A 20,104-nucleotide genomic window follows, 5' to 3' on the forward strand; every position below is an offset into this window, starting at 1 on the left:
GTATGTTCTTTGTCGACCACCAGCAACAACATCATTGATGTTGTGTGTTTACACTGCTTTTATCATACGTGTCATTTGTTTTCTGTCATATTGTTTCGCGTGATTTTTACACTTTTTCGCACCATTACCTTGATCGGCCTTGAACAAAAAGATGATACTTTTGCTGATGTTGGCATTATTGCACGATTTTTAATTGCTTGAATATTTTTTCAACCATAATTAATATTCATGTTTGTTCTCATTGTTGAAATATTTATACCCAAACATTCTTGGTCAATTTTAATATATTACACAACATCTGTCGTTTCATGCAAATTAAGTTGTGATTCAAAATGGTTTTCTTTCGCATTGGTTCGTCATTGCTTTGTGAATTGTTTTGGGCTCTTTTTTTTCTGTTTCTCTCTTGGTTTCTCTGGTCGATAAAACTGCTTTTATTCCGAAATGTTTGTACGAGTTGGTGAAGGATGTTTCTTTTTGTACGGCACTTTTTTTCAATAGCGCAAATGCAAAGTTTTCCTTTTTTTTCTTCTTCTTTGAGACTTTTCAGCTTTTCAAAGCGGATAAGATTCCACTTTTGTCTTCCTTTCGTTCGATCGTTTGTGAGCTCATATTTTTTTGCATTCTTCTCTTCATTCAGCTTTTTCTCCCATTATTATTATCTGATGTTTGAGCCAAAATCCGCTCGATAATAAGTCAAGTTTGATTCCGTTTTAAAGTGGACTCACATCAAAATCACAGGAGACCGGAGCCATAAATTTCGAGAAAAAAAAGGAACCATATGAAAGAATGAAGAATAGAAACCAACGAAGAATGTGTGAGAGAGAAAAGAATAAAACACTCGGTGTACATCCAAATATTTGCACGCGTATATATTCCCGAGATCATACGATTCGTTGGGTCTATTAAAAAAAAAAAAGAAAAGAAAAGAAAAGAAATATGGGGAAACGGTGCAAAGATAGAAATAAAAGATATGCGTTTGATAACGGCACACAGAATAAAAGTGGAAATAAAGGAAGAATGAAAAGTGAGGTGGAAGGAAGAAGAACCAGGATGATATTCGTTTACACATGACAACCGTAAATAAACATAGCGACCAAAAGACACGAAATGTGAAAGAATATGAACAAATGGATAGCGTACCATCGAATTTGAATGGGAAGTGAATTTTTAGTTGGAAAATACACCATACATCATTTTTGTGAGCGGTTGCAAGTCAACGAGACACAAAATGTGTAAGAGAGAAAAGGAAAGAAAGACAGTTTTCGTATTCTGGGTGAACCAATTTGGCCATTGTCGACTATTTGACTAGGATAAACACGTTCAGCATAATGCTGTTGATCCGTTACCATTTGGAATTTTGATCGAAGAACGAAATTTGATACAAAGATAACATTTCGTATGCCTTTGCCGGTTATGTTCATGTTGCTGTTATGCTTGACGTGGAGAGAGAGAGAATTAGAGTGTGTGCTTGCATTTGTGATAAAGAAATGTGGAATACACATCGAGCACCTTGTTCTCTCTGTCTTTATCGCTTTACGCTTTATCTCCAACTCAGTCACTCACTCACTCGTATTTGCAGCTATAGTGGAAAAGCCGAAAGATTTTAAGTCGAATAATTAAATGCACATATTTATTTTGCATCGTCTCCGCAATGAGAGAGAGTTCGTGTGTAAATTGCGTATGTGCAAAGGTCAGCGTGATTTCTCTCTGACTGTATTTAAATCTTTGCCTATCTGCGTACCGACACTATAATGGATTGGGTTGAAGTGTGTGTGTGTATATATGTGTGTTGTTGTTACTTGTGCGGAGCCAACGAGTGTAGAAATAGGATATCTCGACATGGGCTAAAAAGGAAATTGCATAATATAAACACTTGAAATAGTCGACATAGAAAGATGAGACACTAATGCATTCACTTAAAGCGATAACAGCCGGGTTGCGTACACGAAGCAGCGCTTCGGATCTTATCAGTGCGGCAATACACACACATACACACAATGAGCGACTGAGGCCCGAAACAGAAATGAAATGCATTCATAAATAAGGTCAAACAGTGTCCGTGTTGCAATCTCGCATGCATTAACCTTAACACCCGTATCACATAAAGATGCCTAAATGGAACGTCCTGAACACCAAAAATATTGTACGGCAGTTGGCCAGATGCCAACTCTTTTTTCCCCGTTCATTCGCATCTATTTCAGCTCCTCGATTTATTCATTTAAGAATGTGCCACAATAAGAGCGTCACACGGGAATGAGTCTTCTAGCATAAAACGGTGATGCTGCGGCTGCTGTGAGCATACATGACATCGTAGTACGAATCATGAATACGAATGCATTTCGGTTATTATGCGCCCACACTTTTATATTTATGTTCATAAAAGCAGTGAAAAGAAGGAGAAAAAAAAAACTTCATTTGGACAACAAATAACATCACACAGTCGCACCATGCTATTCTCGCTATCTTCTTTTTATAATTCCTTTTCTGGCTGTTTGCATTCGCTCACCTCGGCTCTTTACGGACCGGCGAGAGCAGTGCAAAAATGCGAATATCATTTTATTGGCAATACTCATGCTAAGGTGCTCAGAACTAAATGATCTAAAAATTTGACGAATTTTCATATTCTAGTTTGACTGCTCTCTTCTTATCGTTCGATTTCGTGTCGCACAATCGCCATATTTGCCTCGTTCAATGGTGAAAGAATTCCTGATAAACGTGATCAGTAGCAAAAACAATGAAACATGCAAATAGGATATTATAGCATCGAATTGATAGTCTTGCTACTTTTTTTTCCTCACGTTTGCACGCGAATGCAGAGAACAACAGAAGTAGATTTTTTTTGAAGCAGTCAAGAGTCGAATTATGCCCACGCGATTTTTATTCTGTTGTTACTGCGGTTGCTGTTGTGTCACAGTACGATACATATATTTATAGAATTTTCATATCGCACACCAACACGATCAATGTTGCAGCCGTGCTCAAGCACCATTGTCACGTTTCTTTTTCTCTTCCTTATTTTCTGGCATCCATCGGTACGGTGCAACAACTTGAATATGGCACAGCTGAAGAGATATCAACAGCCCGGAACGTGAGTTTGAAGTTTAAACGATAATAGAAAAGGAATAAGGTACAATATTTTCAACAGATGAAAATGTGCTCAACATTCGGTTTTTGTGGGTCGAGTGAGAGAGAGAGAGATAGAGAGAGAAAGAGATGGTTCAACTGTGATAGAAATATGTCTTTGAAAACGAATAATATTTATCTAGATTGTTTGTTATTTCATCTCTTTCTCGGTATTTTTTTTTATTTTTCATTCTACCCTGTGTGTATTTATCCTAGCGGTTGTGGAACTCTTTTGACATGAACAAGCGTTCCCTTTTTCTTGCTCTCTGTCACTCTTCTTTTTTCTCATATACCATATATTGATGCTACGATTTCAAATATCAAATATGGTATGGTTTTTCCACTTTTGTTTGACTTCGGATGGCCTGTGACCGATTCTTGGTCATTCCTTTTTTCTCTTTCTCTTTCTCTCTTTGCCTGGACAGAATAATGAACTGAAGTTAAGTGTCGAAATACGAATAAACACACTATTACCAGCAGTGAAAGAAGAGCGAAAAAGAGATCTTGGATCCCAGAATATTTTTATTTATGAATTTTTCAATAAAATAAACAAAATTTGATACTTTATTTGATTGCCATTTATCTTGTGGCCGTTCTTCAATATTTCACATTGATGTTGGTGGGTTTTTGGTGAAATGCCGGATGTATATCGAAAGGAGTTTCGGCAAACAAACCGACTACACCAGCTTATTTTTTTCTTGCTGTTCAACGGTTCAAGGAATGTGTCATCATGGGAATATATGATAAAAATCTAAAAATTGATTGCTCCTCGTTTCATTCTCATATTTATTCAAAACCATTCTCTTTCTCTTCTTTTATTCGATTGTTTACTCAATTTAATAAAAACCAATAACTTAGACAACGAAGGGATATAAATAATTGATAAGGATTTTGATAGCCACTTATGTGAAAATCATAAAAAATATATAAAGCGAACAAAAAAAAAAGAACACACAAGCTCCAGCCAGTCCAAATAGAATGCGGCCTCGATGAATCGAGAAGGAGAGAGGGAAAAATTGGCTATTTGCATTTATAATCAGTTTCGATGTGCATAAATGAGCACGCACGCCACTCGTTAGGCGATATGCAACTAGACAACAGCACTCGCATCTCTTTCTCCAACAAGAAATTCCTTGAGACGCGCTTTGGCTGACGACCATCGACGGAGGTCATCTACACATGGATTGTGTGTGTGTGTGTGTGTGGTAGCGCAGTACAAAAAAAAAAAACGGAGGAAAAAATAACGCGTCGCAATTTTTGCACGATTTGATGGCTGTGCGTTCATTATGATAGAGCATGGCACTCGTTATCTTCCCCTATTGAACGGACGGATCATTTCGTGGCATTTAATTTAAATGCAGTTTTTTTTAGTCTTGCGTTACTGTTGCGTACAAAAGTAATCACTTACGTTTTTGCTGCGTTGGAAAACAATAAAAATTGATTATTCATTTCGGTGAAACGGAGAGTGCGCGAGCAGGCGAAAGAGTGTGTGTTCTTTACCGAAGCGACTGATCATACATAAGCCAATGCTATAAAAGTGAATTGGAAGCGATAAATTGTTGCGGTTATTGCGATTATCATTATTTTTATGGTTGAAAATGTTTAAATTTGTACTTTGCGTTGTGTATCATGTATCGTGGTCGAAGGGAAAGAGGACGGGCGATTATATCGGTGTCTATATGAACGTTCCGAAAAAAATACATATAAAAAAAAAAACGGTGGCACTTAATTGTAAAAGTGCAGTTAGCACAAGTCGCATCACAATTCAACCACGCAATAACCATCAACATCCACGCTCATCATCATTAAACACAAGAAAATCTAAGCAGAAATTAATGTCGAAACGAAGAGATAACAAAAAAGAAACTTTGGACAAAACAACCAAGCAAGAGAATGGCCGATTTAAAGATTTTGCCGTATGTTTTGGAGCGTCTTGTGTGTCATTTTAATGTTTTGCAATTGCAATGGCATCGGCATCAGCAATGTGCTCGTTTGTCGGTCGGTTGTACTGTGTACCACAGAAACAGAGATGTACTTGCACACACAAACATCGATGCACACAGGCATTTATGCAACAAATGTTAAAAACAAAAGATCCATTAATTTTTGCCTTTGTTTTTAGTTTTTTTCTTTCTCTGTTTGGTTCGTTTCTGTTCACTCGCTCTCATCAAGAATAAAATGCGCGTTAACCAGAAAACATATTAAGCATCCAAACATCAACTCAAGCGATTTTGATCGGAAACTGGAATTGAGAATACAAACAACAACAGCAACAAATAAAAGCTGAACCCAGTTACACAAACACACGACAAAACTAAACCGACCACGGCATGTACTCGAGTAATAAAATTAACCACAGAACAAATGAAAGACCAGAGACAATGTCGTACCATTGCATCTCAGTCTTTATCGTTCTCTCTCTCTCTCTCTCTCTCTCTCTCTCTCTCTCTCTCCTCGAACGTATATCGATCGATTTAAAAAAAATGTATACATTTTATACATTCATATTCGTTGAAATGGAGCTGTGCTCACGCGGAGTACAATATATGCAACACATCGGTATTCGAAATCATTATCAAACGGATACACGGCGAAAAAACGCCTCCTTTCTTGTTTGCCATTGTATGTCTACTGTCTCATAAAGTCACTTTAATAAGTAATTTCCCGTACAATATTACCCAACGATATTCAGTAGCCTTCAAGTTCGTTTGATGTTTCGCAACTCTCATCTCAGTCTCTGTCACTCTATTTCGTTCTCATTCATTCTATCCCTTTTCGAAACTTGTCTCATTTGTTCGTTGTCCCGTTCAGTTTTGTCAAATGACGATACAGCAATGAGCGCAACGAAAAGAAAAGTGCATTAAGTACAATGCTTAAAGCGTTTTATTTCAATCAGAATAACTTCATTTTCGAGGCTTTAACATTTTTGTTTGCTTTTTGCAGAGTGAGAGACATGCGCTTGGGATATGCGAATAAAAATCTGCATCAACAACTTTGACCGTTCTGTTAGATGTGTGCGCTAGTTTTGTTAGCTTTGGTATATATATACACATATATAGATATATGTGTGTGTGTGTGTGTGTGTATGAAAGTGAGGATTCTGTTCGACGTTTTGGAGTTTTCCATACACAAAACTGTATTGTGCTTTTTAATGATGTCAATTATGAATAAAACTGTTTGTCATTGTTTTATGTAATTTACAACAAAAGCCGACGCTTCGTCACTTGTGCCAAGGGGACAACGGTGGTGACGGTGGCAACAGCAGGCGACGACGTTTGGTTGCTGCGTTGTTGTAGGTGGAAAACGGAACCGAAGCAAATTACTGCATTGAAAAACTACACGAAGTAAGCATGAAAAAGTATGTGACAATAGAAAACGGAAACCACAAATGGAAAATAAAGACAACGATGCAAATAAAAAGCGACAGCCGAACGAACGATCCAATGTTCCGGGCCATTTTTCCGTTTTCGTTCTCCTACTTGCTGTAAGCATCGTCCACTGACTTCTTTTTTTTTGCTGGTCCCCTTTACGAAATAACAACTTGCTCCGTTTGTTCAGTCAGACAGACAATGGTTACGTTCGCCTTTGCATGCTTAATGTGCTGATATGTGGCGCTGTTCAAGAGCATATTTTCATGTATCCATTAAAAAAAAACACTAAGAACTAGAAGCGATTTTAAAAGCCAAAATATGCAAAATGCACAAACGTTCTAAGCAACCATGATACAGCAGCAACGACACACTAACCAAAAAAAAAGCCACAAAATGAATATCAAATAAAGTACGATTCAAGAAAAGAAGAAGCCGAAGCAGAGGCAGAAGAATAAGAAAGAGCATTTGCGAAGAAGCAATCAAACATTAAGTATCCATAAATTGGAAGATATGCGGCATTCTTCTTATACATCACGACATTCGACACAAATAATAACTTGAAGCGCTTCCACTATTCGTGGATCTCAATTGTCGCGCTGCATCGTCAGCTCCCTCTTTGCTTTGCTCTTTCTCTCTCAGTCTCCCTCTGTATGCATTTCTCTCGCTATCACATTCGCATTCGTGCACTTCCTTAGTTCATTCTGTTTAGGGCCAAATACATTTTTCACTTCATGCACCGTTTACTCGATCACACAAACTGCAAATATAAACGAAAACGAACCAAACTATCCGTATTTACTGTTGTCGTAAATAGCGCAATCCGTATATAAGAAAAGAAAAAAAATTGTATACATGCTCAAATGTTTCATATCATTTTATTTGTTGAATTGTTATCCGTATGTGCTCTTGTCTCACTTTTTTTTTCTCTTTCCTGTGTTATTGGCAAATAGCATCGATGTGGGACACGACATTTTCTCTCCATCTCTTTTCTTATTTGATTCGGTCTCCTTCTTATTTTTTTCTTGTTCCTGTTCGTTGGTTTATTGCATTGTCGAAATGACATAAGTGATAGTGATCTTGAATGCTTAAATAACAGCCAACAACATACAGTGGAAAGAAATCAGCAAAGACAAACTGCAGCTCAAGAATAGACAAATAGCATTGTGAACACATTTCAAACACAGACACACAATTGCCGAGTACAGCGTAACTGTAGCGCAATTCGAATTGATTGTTCAAGCTAAAAACGAACAAATGTCGTAAAAAAGCATTTATATGTGTAGGTACATGTATATTTTTCGGTGTATATTATTCCGGCTATAAGTGCATAAGAGGATAGAGAAAAAGACTGCGAGCAAAAGAAACAGACAGAAAAATGTCAATGCATTTGAAGTCAAACAGCATAAAATCAGATGGAAATTCGATAGTTTGCTAATGAGCTCGCAAAACTGCTTTGCCTAGCTCACACACATTTAGCTCTTTGTCTTTTGATTGCGCGCGTAAAACTCTTGTTTTTCTTCCACCGTGGCCATCATCATCGACGCCACAGCCGAAAGCTTTCCATTTAACTCTTGAATTGCTCCATTAATTATAGTAAGAGTGGTTTTGGTTCGTTTTTCGTTGTTCGCAACAACATCTTAGGAGGGAGTAAAAAATATAGAAATGAAATCGACTTTAATTAAGAAGATGCAAAAAATACATAACGTTTTTTACGGTTTCACCACAATATCTATCTCTATCGTTTGCAGTTTGTCGCTGTGGTCCTTTCACACACACACACATACATTCAGTTGCATTTGGCCGTGTACCAGTAATCCGTGGAATTTGCAAAACGAAAGCGAACAAGACAAATTTATGCAGCTTTCGGTCGCAATTACAATGCAATTTCGATGTAGTTGAGAAATGAGTTTGCAAACCAATTCGCTTCAGTTAATGCCAACGCTCTCTCTTTCTCTTTCTTTCACGCTCTTTCTATCTGCTAAATGCCCGCTCTTAAAATTGTGTGCAGCTTGTTGTAGGGTAAAAAAAAAACCAACCAAAAACTACAACCCAACAAGAATTATTCCAACTTGAACGAAAAACAATAGAGAAATTACACGTGCGCGCGCGTGCTCGCCCCCGTCCACCACCGAGAGATGTGAAAAGGATAGTAAACGCGACAACAAACCATTATAAATCGGTGAAGTAAATGCATTCGCATTAACTCATCAGCATTTAAGAAATGCTGCAGCAAATGCATTTATTTCGAGAAGAATTGAGCCATTGTGTAGGGCTGTATGTGCGAATGTGCAGCTTAAGTTGAGCGAAAACATTGTCATAACTCCGAACAAAAACTGCTTTCAGAGCAGACGAAGAGGAAAAACCACATTGGAACGGCGAATAATATCGGAGCTGAGATTTCATTGTGCTGCTGCATCGCTTACTGAAAATCAGCGCCGTATCCAGGCCTGTGCAATGGGTGCATTGCACCCTCCAAAAATTTCAAAGGTGCAACCACAAATTTTTGTTGCACCATAAAGAAAAAAATGAACAAAAAAAAAAAATCGATTTTGCACCCTCCAAAAAAAAATTCTGGATACGGCGCTGCTGAAAATGAACCAACCACTTTGCATCCAATAATAATCCAATTTGCAGATGCGGGAGAAAAATTATCAACTCACTTTTGGATGAATGGATTTTCATTTGGAATGACGCAAATCATACTCAAGCCCAATACAATCTCATACAAAAGGATGTTCTCTCTTTTCCAAATGAGAATGTTCTCATTCTAAATCAAAATATAAATTCGCTCGAAGCTGAAGAGTGAAAATATTCTCGAATGAATATAATTTTCCACAGCAAGAGAGAAAAAAAGCGAATGAAAAATAGTTTGCGTTATGTCGATCTAGATAATGCTTTATTCCATTTTATTTGTTTTAATATCGTTGTTACATTTGTTTTCGATACGCCGGCGACAGAATTCAGTGTTCTCATTATTATCGAAGAGTTTTGCATTGTATGACAAATGAAGATTGTGTTATTGAAATAGCTGACATAACAAAAACTTTTTTTTGTTGTTCGCACCCAAAAATGGCAGTCAGTTCAGAAGGAACACGGGCGACGAGATAATAAAAACGAATTACAAGCGCTTGGTACGAATGATTTTCGTGTGGACAAATTGTGGCTTTGGCAACAAAAATACAATGTTTCTCCTTTTTCTGCAATTGAATGACATTTTTAATAGAGAGACGAGAACGAGATGAAAACCATATACGATTGTGTAGTGGCATTGTCATCGTATCTTATCATCTTAGTTGGCTGCTTGTTAATATCCGTTCAAGCTGAAATTCCCATTTCGAGTACTTTCACTGATATACTTCAGAGAAATTTGAGCGGTATCTTGTTGTCGAAAACCATTTTCAAGGAAGGAAATTACAAGATCAGTTGTGACAAAGCTACCGATATTTTTCTTGTTTCGCTCAAACGAAATCGAAACCCATCGCAACCAATTCATTTTCCCAACATGAATCGATTTCATCAAAATCTCTGTATCGATAAAGAAGTTGGCATTTCGATGGAAATACATGGAATAAAAACCGCATCAAGCAGAATCTTTTTGAAATAAACAAATTGCCGACAAAGTGTTTGCAATCATATCGCGTAGGATTGATGGAGCGCATTTTGCAATGTGGAGACATTGAGAAATTTCGATCTGTGTGCGCAACACCGCAAATCGATCGGAAATTGTTTTTATTCGTAAAATAAACTCGCTTCGGAGGAAGCTCGATACGGTGATTTTGAAATTGGAACGAAGACGAGCACAAGCGAGAGAAAGAGAGAGAGAGAAAGAGAGAGAGAGAGAGCACAAGCAGATGAGTGTGTTTTCATGATTAATAACATGTATCCATCGATTGTTTATTCAAATGGTTGGCTATTTATCTTCATGTTTACCATTTACATTTTGTGAACCAATATATGACTAATGCTCATACATTTCGGTTTGATTGCGTGTAAATTTTTATCTGTTCATCATTTTCGTTGCCATTTCGATGCTCTGCATGTGTATATGGTATGGCATCGAAAAACGCAATGTAATGTATTGTAATGGTGTGACTAAACAATATGCATTCAGCACGTTCCATGACAATCAATAAGCGGCAACATCGAAATAAAAACGGAGAAAAAATTACAATCATCAAAATGCATGAGAAAAAGAGAGTAGGAGTGAATCATCAAGTACACACATAGACAGAGGAGCCACTCACTTTTCGATATTACATTAGTCGAGTGCAAAAAATGAAATATTTCATTTAGAATAACGATATACATATTTGTATCTGGAAATGAAAATACAATTTTTTTTTCTCTCTTCATTTTCTGATTGGGGCTAGCATCCGTCATTCATTGTTTTTGGCTCAAACCATCAAAACATTTCGGTGGAGCTCATTTTTCTTCACGCTACGCTATCAGTGTGCCGCGTATTTTTGACTTCATCCCTCTCTCTCGCACTCCCACTCTCTTCATCGCTCGTCCAACCACCCGCTTGCATACTCTACCGCTCTCGTTTAATAAATATTTATAAAGATGTCATTTGTGCGTATTATTGACTTTGACATATAACAATGTGGACAAGTTAAGTGAAAGACAACAAAAGATCCATAAAAAGTTTCACGGAAAAAGCAGGACAAATGAGGAGTGCGAGCGTATGCGAGACCGAACGGACTGAGATGAGATGAAACGAGATAACGTTGTTGGCGGTAATATTGGCAACAGCTCGATTCGAGGATGCCAACTGAAAATCATTTGGCGAACGAATTTCACTGTGTCCAATCCAAACTGGGGGAGCGGAACACGGAACGAGAAAGAGACAAAAACTGATGCCATGGAAAAGTATGTGCAAGGAAAGGCGATCTCTATTGTCTTAAACGTGAGACAAGCACTTGAATGGCGTAAACGCTGTTGTAACTTCAATGTGATTTTGCTTCTTGGTTCCGTTGTTGTTGTTTTCGTTTTTGTTTTTTCTTCTGTATAAACATGTATTCGTAATAAATGCGCAATACATAATTTTTATGCTGTCGTTCATCGTTGAGACCGATGAAGATGAGTGGCAAAAAGGAACTGATGAGATGAGAACGACAAGAACAACAGTAGAAAATACAACACACTGAAACAATGGCACACTGGACCATTGAAATCATGTGCACATACATCTATACTAAATGTATTAAATGTACTAACGGTTTTTTTTTAGACAAATAGAATGCGGTAGAATGAGAATAATGACACTAAAAGACTTTGAAAAATATTGATTCAGATAAAGAAAGAAGAAGAAGCCGAAGCAAAAGAACGAAGAAAATTGTTGTTTGTGTGTCGGGTCTGGAACGGGCTGAGTCGAATCTGTGCAATGGCTTTTGCACTTCAATTGAATTTGGCCATATATACGAAACATATCCAATTGGACTTTACAGCATATTTTCATTTTGACGAATTTCACTTCGGTCTCGATGATGAGACAGCCTTTATCTCGTTCCATCTCTCTCTCTCTTTCTCTCTCACTCTGTTTGTCTTTCTTTCCATTCGAAGGGCATGTTGTTTTAAAAAAAAGATGTTTTGCTTTTCAGCTTGTTTTGCACCCCAAGCGGCCCGACATTACACAGGCGAGCTCGTATCGTTCGTTTTACCATTTCATTTGATTAAATGTAAATGATAGCATCATCTAACTATAGATTGAGATGCGTTATGTTATGCCATTAGTCATGACGAATCTCTCTTTCTCGTTCTCATGACTCCTGGGAAACGACAGCAAAAACCTTATCGTTATCTGCAATTTTTATTTGCTGTCCCATTTTCGTCTCACTTCTGCTGCTGCTGTTGTTGATGTTGTTGTTCCTCCGTTCATTCATTTCAGCATTAAAATGTGCATAAAGAACGTAGTGCTCAAAACGGTCGAATTATACTCTCTAGTATCGCTACACGGCCAAATGATGTATTTTGGCTCATCAATCGACCGGAAAAGTGAGGCCAAACGCCTCTCACACTTTCCAGCGGCACTTGGTTTCTATGGCGAGCCATTATCATCAGCAGCCAAGGAGGCGAAAAAAATCGACAACACGAGAAATCCGCTACTGAAAAACCAAATCGGCTATAAAATTTACGGAAATAAAGAGGGAATTGAGAGAAGTGAACGGTGATGAGTGTGAGGCAAATAAGAGTGAGAGCAATTGAGGAGCGCAAGGGAACGAGATCTTTGCGACGCGACGCGGCCAAAATTAGATGAATGACATTGAATATATTATTTTTGATGATAATCATCAAGCAATTATGGAAAATGGTGTGTTGGCGCGCGAGAGCACTAAATGTACTACTTCGAAATGAATGATTGCATCGGAACAAGCGTTGACTTGTTGTTGTTATCGCATTTTTGGGACCAGATTTTTTTTTCTTACATCGGACGTTCAGTGTCGTTCTATTTTCCCTTAATCCAGAAGACAAATGCCCACAAATATTTTTAATTTTTATCACCAACAAGCAATCTTAATCAAAGCCACTAATTTTTTTTCGCTCTTCTTTTCTCATTTTTTCTTTACAGCAGCAGCCGATTCGCTCTAGCTTTCTGGGAATATGTATGGCGCCACCAGCTGAGATTATTGCTTGATTTGTTGTCGAGTTGTCGGTAAGTTTACCATTTTTCTTTCTTTTCCGTATTCCCTCTTTTTTCGCATCCTTATTGCTATTGTTGGTGTTGTTCATTGTGTTTGCTCTTCAACCGGGCCAGCACAAAAGCACGATATGGCATACATTCAATAAATTCGCTTTTGCGTGACACATCTTTCTCGCCTGTTTTCCGTCGTTGCTGCTACTGCTGCTGCTGCTGCTGACAGCAGTTTGAGTTCATATTTTTGCGGTATGTTTTGTATGTTTCATATTTGTTCGCTGATGAATACATGCGTTGATTAACATAACAATAAGTGGCGAATAGTCATAAAAAAAGCCACACAAATCCCATTACAAATGCATATCGAGAAATCGCACAATAAAACTGCCAACACACAAACTCAAGAGATGATAAACAGACTCTCGTTCGTTTGTCTTCCCCAGAACTATGAATAACTGCCAACTTAACGATTTCTTTCATTTGCTATTTATGCGAATGCATATTTTAATGGAAAAATGATTCTCGATTGGAACGCACTACACATTTTCGCCACAACGAAATGAAACGCATATTCGAACGCAACTTATCATCATTAATATTATGTTATATTCAACATATACATATATATTATTCAGGGTGGTTTTTCGTCTCACTTTCTACTGCTTACTGGCAACGATGGAATATGACAGTAAACTGCCTGAAATCATGATTTGATCTCTCACACTCTATGTCTCTCTTCCATTGCGGGCTGAAACGATTCCTCAGTTTCCCAACAATCTTTCGATGTCACCCTGCACACAATGTATTGTGCACCACAACGAAAAACATGCCATAATTTTCGAATTCACGGAAAATATGACAGTTCATATTCATTCATTTCTCTGAGTTGCTGAGAAAGCGAGAGAGAGAGAGAGAGAATCATTCATCCAATTTTCGTCTGCCACAAAAAAGTTCTATGCATAAATTTATGTTTGTTAAATATATTCACTATTTCAGCTGACATTCTTTCCGTTTTGTTTCCGTTATGTATATCTTTTTGATGCGATTATTGTCTTGATGCGAGTGCCGCAGTTTCTCGTCGGATGATAGAGTTAATTTTGGCATCGATGGGCATTGTCCGTTGCTGTCTTAATTATCTCTCACACATTCTCACAGTTCCAGCTTTTATTGTTTTTCGGTTGTGTTTTGTGTAAAAAAAAAATCGTATTTCGACCGAACGAAATTTCGCTTGCTTGCTCAATTCGATCGAATCATATTAATTATTGTTGGCAAGTAGGAACGTTTGTCGCCGGTTTTTCGCTCATTCCAAACAACAAAAACAACGACAACACAAATGAAGAGAAGCCTTTTCCTCGGCGCCCAAACACAGCGAATCAGCAGCTTTCCAATTTTCCGATACATGACATCATCAGTGCAGTCATTGTTATTATATTTGACACTCGATTGTCCTTTCGCATCGAAACGCGAACGAAGCGAATGAGCAAACGCGCGCGACACAGTGATTTGGGGGGTTGAATCTCGTATAAATTCCGAACAATAGATTACTTCGTGCATTTTTCATAAATCAACTAATATATTTACTTGACTGATTTCATTTGGGATGTCGATGCGAATCATCTGGCCGATGTTCGTTGTATCGGAAAATGCAATTCTCTCTCTCTCTCTCTCTCTTTCTTTCTTCTCTCACCCTTATCCACATATATTGTTGCGACAATATTTTTTGTGCCTTGAAAATTTGTTTAATTTTCTGAAATGCGACTTCTTTCTCATCGTCGTCGTCGTCGTCGTCGTCAGTCGTAAAAGCAGATAGAGCACATTCCACCCACTCAAAAATTGCCATCATTTCAATTTTAAATGTTTCGCACAAATAAATTGGTCCTTTTGATGCACAATAAATAATTTACACACGAAAACGTAATACTAGAGATAAAGAGAGAGAGAAAAAAAGGAAAAAAAAGAGACGGAATGGAAACAAATACGATGATGGCGAATCACAAAATCAGAGTGTTCTGTTTCGAAAACTGCATGCGAAAATAACTATATTCTATATGTGTGAATTCATACGCACAACGCAAAATTGCGTCAGCACTCGTGCAGCCAATAAAAGTTAGTGAATTAACTTGCTGCATTTTCAAACAATTTAATTTGTTTGTCATAAGTTGTTGCGATGAGAGAGAAAGAAAAACAGAGGAAGAGAGAGAACGATGGAGATAGGAAGAGTGAGAGTCGAAGCTATAAAATTTAATGTTGCTGCTGTGTTGACGGAAAAACTGAAATTTAATATTGTGCGGGAAAAGAAAGTTTTCCATCGCTTGCAACGCACGAATGCAATGAAGGGGAAAATGTGCAAGTTTCAAATTCATATAAAAATGCATTTGCAAAGAACCGCAACCAGCGAATTGATGAAAAACAAAATAATAAATGGCACGAGTGCAATGTTGTCGTGTTTTCGCACACGCGCCGCGCAAAATTTGATGAACGCGACAAATTACAAGAGCCACGGCTCATAAAATAAATGAATGAAGAAAAAAAAACACATCTATGAGCGAAATTATTTGCAGATCGATAAAGTGATGGAATGAGAACTGAGTTGTGCAAAAAATAAATTTTATGACAAATTTCAAAAATGTTCTCGTGCTGACGTAGTGTAAAAGAGACAGTGACACGCGTAGGGAGAGAGAGAGAGAGATAAAAGAGAGTGGAAAGTATGTATCGCGCCCGAAATTTATGCACGAATTTGAATTGCTGGTGTTGTTATTGTTTATTTGCCGCTGTCGCCGAATATTTGCCTACAAAATCATGCAAAATTATAAGTTCCCTTGTAAACATGCACACTATTCAACTCTTTAGTTGTGCAAATTGGAATAATAAATGAACAAACACTAAAAAACATACTTTAAATGTTTTCGCTTCTTTGTCTTCATGTTATTTTCCATTGAGCTAGTCAGCCTCGGTGTTTGTTTTGTTTCATATTTCGTTTTGTATGCTGTTGTTATGCTTTACATTTGCTACGTTTGTTGTTAGTTGTTTCTGTATTGTTCCTTCTTCTAAATATGCAATCGTGTACTTGGCAATACACGTAACGTCATCGCAAAATGTCATTTGGTTAGTTAATTTCTCATTTTGGAATGTTCTCTTTGTATCACCGATTCCTTTTTGGGTTTCGGAGAGTTTTACGTTCTGGCTTTTGTTTACAAATAAGACCAGCCGAATGTGAGTGTGTTTGAAATGTTGTTTGGTGTGTTGTCACAATCAATTTTCAAGTAACTTTTATTTTTCTCAAAACTCTCATTTTCGCGAGCTCTCTTTTACTTCACTCAGTCGTTGCGTAGCCGAAAAAGAGATTTTTGCATTCATATCGTTCGATTGTGTAATTTGTCTTATCGCCCACGGCGATGCTGAATCACAACAGGAACAATATAATGGACTCTCAAAAGTACAAAACAAAAGACTTTTCCACTCGACCAAAATGAAGAAGAAGAAGAAAAAGCGACACAATAAGTGCTCTATGTTCCCTTGTAAAAAAAAATATTGACTACTAGTTAGCCGTTCATTTCGGGACATATCGACTGAATTTTTCCACGTACTGTGATTGGAATTCCAATCGATTTCAACCAACTTCAAACTAACCCGACAAGAAATTTGCGAATAATCGCATTGCGGATAGTTGGCGAGTACCCTGCGAATACTCTGAAATGTCATGCGCAGCCAACTTCAGGCTGGAACTGTACTGTTGTTCGCAGCGCGAATAGTCGCAGGGTATTCAGCGATAACATTTTGCGGCAACTTTTATTGTAGATTCCTATTCGCATTGCGAGTATCCGCGGATATGCGACGGAGTGTCGGCGTACACCTATTTTACCGCAAATTTCTCGTCGGGCAATTCATTCAAGTTGGTTGGTTTAATGTATGTGATGTATCAACTATTACCCGAATAGTGTAATTCCAATAAAAGTACGTATAAAATATGGTCAAAATGTCCCAAAATAGTTAACTGTTGTAATCTATGGTCATTAATAAATTGTATGAAGAGGAATGATTAAGTGACTAAAATCCAGTTAACATAGTCCAAAATGTTTTCACGAGGGTACATATCAAGCGCAGACATTTCTCATCTAAGTTTTACGCATATTTTTTTTCCTCTCTCATTCATTCAACATCGACCAGTCATTTCATTTCGTTCGACGTGTTTGGAAAGAATGGATTTTTTTCCTTCGTTTCGGGGTTCAGAGTTGTAATTACTTTTTACGTTTTGAGGGGAGAATAAATATCAGTATATACAATCTTTTGTTTGCATATTGTTTCCTGTTTTGGCAGTCTTCATATAGTTGCACAAAATCGATATGTTAATAATATAATATTTCTGTTAATAACGATATTAATATGGTTAAATTATTAGCATCTCGTGTTGATAATATATCATATTAATTAATAATATTCTATTAACATATTTATACTATTTAGATATTAACATTTTTGTTAATAATTATTAACATCGGAAGTTAATATCGATATTAACATCGGGTGTTAATATCGTATTTTTTTCCACTTTCAAGCACCCAAATGGCGGAAAAATCATTTTTTTCGGTTTTTTTCCTTTATTCTACGCCGTGTTGCATTTAATGAACCTTCTTAGAATCGACAGAAAAAATTGCCAAAACGGTAGAGTAGAGCAGAGCAGAGTCCCAATTATTTATTCATTTGATTTTATTTGTTCGTTTTGATTCATAACAGTGGCGAGAAAAAAAACCGAAGAAAATGATTTTTCCGCCATTTGGGTGCTTGGCAGTGGAAAAAAATACGATATTAACACCCGATGTTAATATCGATATTAACTTCCGATGTTAATAATTATTAACAAAAATGTTAATATCTAAATAGTATAAATATGTTAATAGAATATTATTAATTAATAATATATTATTAACACGAGATGTTAATAATTTAACCATATTAATATCGTTATTAACATTAACATATTAACAATGATATTTTATTAACTGTGCAACTGTAAGTCTTCACAATGGTCATTTTCCAATTCGCAACACATAATTTTTCACAATATACATTTAACGTCCGCAAAAACCTCGCCATTTAATAACAATTCTTAATCACAATGTATAACAAACGAATAATTTGTTTTTGTGACGGTTCATATTTTTTTCCCGTCCTTCATCACAGATGGACCGTGAAATGCAAAGAATATCACACCCAAAACACAGACATCGAATGAATGAGAGAGATTGGAATAAATTTCTTCAAGATTACAACAATAAAAAAAATATACCCCAAAGAATGAAATGAAATCGTCTGTGTATTTGGAAATTAACTTTTCGGAAACAATACGGTGGGCCGGTAGACAAAGAGGTTTTGCATTGTGTAAAATGAACATTTGCCCGATGACTGGAATATAAGTAATTTAAATGTGTCGAGCGAATTAAATGAAAATGAATTTTGGGCAGCGTGTGCCACAGAAAAATGTATACACACTACCTAAAACATTGGTTCTTGTTGCCGTTATAAAATCCATCCGATATGCAAACTGATAAAATCGCCGCACACTCATGCCACCGCGAATCCAATTCAGTCGGTCTGTTGATTTTTTTCTCGCAAGCATGCAAACAAATCAACATGAAGCATCTCTTATTTGTAAAAATAGCACGCACCAATAAAATATATTTTTGTATAAAAATTGGTGAGCATGAGCTCACGTCTCGCCATCATGACTCGGCCTGACGACGATAGCAAAACAATGCCATCATGGAGTGCAGAAGGTCATTTTTCAGTTAAAGATCGCCGCTTTAAATTATAATTACCGACACCGAAGATGCTGTGCGTTTCCATTAGCATTTGCACAAGTGTGACACAAGCGCTGCTGCTGCAAATTCGTTTCAGCGTCAAATCATTGATACAAAATACATAATGTTTTGTTTGTAACATTTTGCCTGGACGCCGACGTTTTCACCATTGTTATTCAAATGTGGGCGTGCCAAGAATATATTTCGCATTTTCCAAACGCATTAATTTGAAAATTCAAATTGGAGAGAGAGAGAGACAAACAAAAATATCAGAATAAATAAATAAAAGTAAATCATGTTCTCAATGTGTTAGATAAATATCATTGTTGTGCATGCAGTAAGAGCATTGAGCGTTATTGAGGAGAAACAGGCTGTGGTTAATGGAAATGCTGATGAGAATAACCAAAAGAAGCCGAGAGAAGAGAAAAAACGGGGAGAATGCGGAAAAAATATTAATTTTCCGCAAAATAAAGCAAATCTATTCAGAATTTATGGCATAACGTAGAAATATTTCTAAAAAGAATGAATGTGGGTTCACAAACATGACTCCGATCGTATTGGCAGTCAGACGAGAGAAAAAACACACACAATAAAATCATGGCCATCGATTGAAATCACTGTGTTGAATGAGTGGAAATGGGGAAAAAAACGACAAAGTGAAAAAAGATCAGCTTGTTATTGAAGATGTGGGTGAATTTTAGAATAATTTTCGGTATTTTCTCTTAACGTTTCGTTGATCTAAATACCATTCTGATAAGAGCATTGTGTAGGGAGGTGTGTTTGTGTGTGTTGCCGGTGCTATGACATTTCTCTCTGTGGCGCTTTTGAATGTACGCCGAAAATATGGCAAATATAATTTTGGTGAGATGGCCTCTCGGGACACTTTATGTTGTTGCTTACATGCATCAAGGACTCACCACACACACACACACACACAACGCCGCCACCACCAAAACACACAGAGCAAACGATGAATTTCCATTTTTAGCTTCATTCACTTTGCATTCAATCACCCTTCCCTGCCTTGGCTGTACCTCTCTTTCTACTTCTTCTTTTCCTCGCATACTCAATTTTCTCTCGTTGCCGAAAGATGCTGGAGACACACACACACACACACACACACACACACACAGAGAGAGAGAGAGAGAGAGAGAGAGAGAGAGAGAGAGAGAGAGAGA

At 37.2% G+C, this 20,104-nt stretch overlaps 1 protein-coding gene across 5 annotated transcripts in view; it reads left to right on the forward strand.

Moving 5' to 3' along the window:
- LOC129576133 (protein slit) overlaps positions 1-20,104 on the forward strand; it is a 300,168-nt gene that overhangs the window by 55,170 nt on the left and 224,894 nt on the right. For 4 of the 5 annotated variants that reach the window (XM_055460719.1, XM_055460723.1, XM_055460724.1 and 1 more), the window contains one exon: positions 13,063-13,146. The gene's annotated coding sequence lies outside the window, so the exon portion shown is untranslated. The remainder of the gene's footprint in view (positions 1-13,062; positions 13,147-20,104) is intronic. The other variant, XM_055460721.1, reaches the window with a different exon arrangement.

This window comes from Sitodiplosis mosellana, unplaced genomic scaffold, assembly GCF_009176505.1.
Source record: "Sitodiplosis mosellana isolate CC-2019 unplaced genomic scaffold, AAFC_SMos_1.0 Smas_scaffold_6181, whole genome shotgun sequence".
Classification (NCBI taxonomy): domain Eukaryota; kingdom Metazoa; phylum Arthropoda; class Insecta; order Diptera; family Cecidomyiidae; genus Sitodiplosis; species Sitodiplosis mosellana.